The sequence below is a fragment of the Myotis brandtii genome, unplaced genomic scaffold, assembly GCF_000412655.1.
Source record: "Myotis brandtii unplaced genomic scaffold, ASM41265v1 scaffold514, whole genome shotgun sequence".
Lineage (NCBI taxonomy): Eukaryota > Metazoa > Chordata > Mammalia > Chiroptera > Vespertilionidae > Myotis > Myotis brandtii.
The window spans coordinates 856,851-859,301 of record NW_005369591.1 but is presented as its reverse complement, the minus strand read 5'-3'; the positions used below and the strand labels follow the sequence as shown (position 1 = coordinate 859,301).

The following is a 2,451-nucleotide window of genomic DNA, read 5'->3' as shown; positions in this document are numbered from 1 at the left end:
GGTACTCCCTTGTAGGTAACTAACTGTTTTTCTCTTGCTGCTTTTAAGATTCTCTCTTTGTCTTTAGCCCTTGGCATTTTAATTATGATGTGTCTTCGTGTGGTCCTCTTTGGATTCCTCTTGTTTGGGGTTCTCTTCGCTTCCTGGACATGTAAGTCTATTTTTTTCATCAGGTAGGAGAAGTTTTCCGTCATGATTTCTTCTAATAGGCTTTCAATATCTTGCTCTCTCTCTTCTTCTGGCACCCTGATAATTTGGATGTTGGTACGTTTGAAGTTGTCCCAGAGGCTCCTTACACTATCTTCATATTTTTGGATTCTTTTTTCATTTTTTTCCGGATGAGTCTGCTGTTGGATCTCTGTATATTATTTTTAATTTCAGTCAGTGTATGTTTAATTTCTGACTGGTCCTTTTCCATTTTTTTGGCATTCTCATTAAGATCCTTGAAGGTCTCATTAAGTTCCTCGGAGGTTCATAGAAGATTCTTGAGTAATCTTATAACTGTGGTTCTGAACTCTATGTCCTCCATTAGTTTGCTTTCCTCTATTTCTTTCATTTGTGACATGTTTCTTTGTCTTCGCATTTTTGGCTGACTGCGAGGACCCACTGTGTCTATAAGAAGAACTGCTGTGCTGGAGACACCCTTATGGGGCAGGACTTGCTTCAGTGGGGCTTTGGTGCTCACTGAGTCTGCCTCTTGAGTGTGTCCCTTATGGATGTGAGGAGTTGAAATCTGGTATCTGACAAGGGGTACCCTGGCTCCTGGATCTCCAAGTCAACCACTGTGTGAGTCCACCCAGCAGGAGCTACAGAGATATCAGCAGGTTTCTCCTCTTTGTTTGGGATTTGGAAGTTTTGGAGCTCTCTGACCCAGCTGCAGTTAGATTAGGCTGCAAAAGCCGAGGTGATTCCTTTGCACCGCTGAGCCCAGCTTGGGAGGGGATGTAATTTGAGTGGGGCAGGGTCTCAGAGAATCACCAGGGTGGAGCAAACAGCAATGGCTGTCGTCAGCATCTCAGTGACTCCTCGCATCTCCGCATCTCCGTTACTCCGCGTCTCCGCCACTCCGTGTCTCTGCAGTCCTGAGCCCCCACAGCAACAATGATCCCTGCAAGCAGCTGTGTGAGAAAGCCACCCTCACTTTCCAAACTGCTCCAAGACAGTCCAGTTTCTCCCCGTAGGAGTCTGGGACCCCAGAATCTTGCCTTAAACGAGCTCAGTGCATTCAAGAGCTTGTATTTCCTTCCAATTGAAAAATACCTCACATCCAGGTGCAGCCAGCCTCGCGCGCATCTTTGTACCTCTGTTCTTGGTGCTTCTGCACCTCCTACCCAGTCTCAATGTGCTTCTTTCTTTCCTTCTAGTTGTAGAACTTCCACTCGGCCAGCTTTCCCATGGTTCTGGATGATAGCTGTTTTGTCTTATAGTTGTAGTTTCAATGTTCAAGCATTGTGCATTTTCTAATGTTTTTAATTAACTCTGGTCAAAATCTTGCATTCAAATTATTTTGCCAGTGTAATAACCACCTTAGATCCTAAAAATGAATTTTAAAACTGCTTTAAAGAAGTTATGAAAGGCACAAAACAAGTTCTTATCTCTCAACAGGATAAGAATGAAAAGAACTATAATTATGTAGTTGGAAAGAGTTTTAAATGATCAATTAAAAGTGTAGCTTAGTAATTCCTGAGTGGCAGTGATATAAAAAAACATTCTCCAAGCAGCATTAAATTTACTATTTATTAGTTACCCATAATTAACAATGGGTAAATATGGGAACAAAATATTTAATCAAATGCTTTAAAGCTTTGAGTAAATATTAATAGTTGAAAATTGTATCCAAGAGTGGTTAAACATATTTAGAAGAGACAATGGTGACTCAGCATAGTACCTTAGATATATTGCTGTTTCAGTTCCAGACCACCACGATAAAGCAAGTGTTGCAATAAAGCAAGTCGTTATCTTTTTTTTTTCTTGAGGAGAGAAAATTTTTTCTTGCCTTGTAAAAGGTGCAACATCTGTGAAGCACATAAAGCAATAAAACGAGGTATGCCTATAAACGGTTAACTATTAATTAGAACCAAGTATATATATTATAATCAAGGTCCATGATCATTTCAAAATGTGGTTTTATTAATGCGCATTAGGATGAGTGCCATTCTTATTCTACCTTCTTCTGAAAGAAATATTGCCAATTTTAAATAGTCACAACAAAATTTAGATTAGCCCAAACTACACGGGTATGTGTTGGGAGAGGAAGGGTTCATTTTTACCATACTGTGAATATAAACTCATGTCTTGAGTTTATAAACAACACTGAACAACAATACTTCCTTCTAAAATTTTAAGGCAGATCTGTTTAGCATCATGTGTGTGTTATTAATATGGTACAGTGTAGTTTTAGCAACTGTTTTAACTTCCCAGTGAAAATAATACATGTGGTCAGAAACAGGG

At 39.7% G+C, this 2,451-nt stretch overlaps 1 protein-coding gene across 1 annotated transcript in view; it reads right to left on the bottom strand.

Moving 5' to 3' along the window:
- Positions 1-1,960: 1,960 nt before the first annotated feature.
- Positions 1,961-2,451, bottom strand: part of LOC102250159 (glycoprotein-N-acetylgalactosamine 3-beta-galactosyltransferase 1-like) — a 2,849-nt gene continuing 2,358 nt past the window's right edge. Inside the window, exon 3 of the mRNA XM_014548577.1 lies at positions 1,961-2,015. The gene's annotated coding sequence lies outside the window, so the exon portion shown is untranslated. The remainder of the gene's footprint in view (positions 2,016-2,451) is intronic.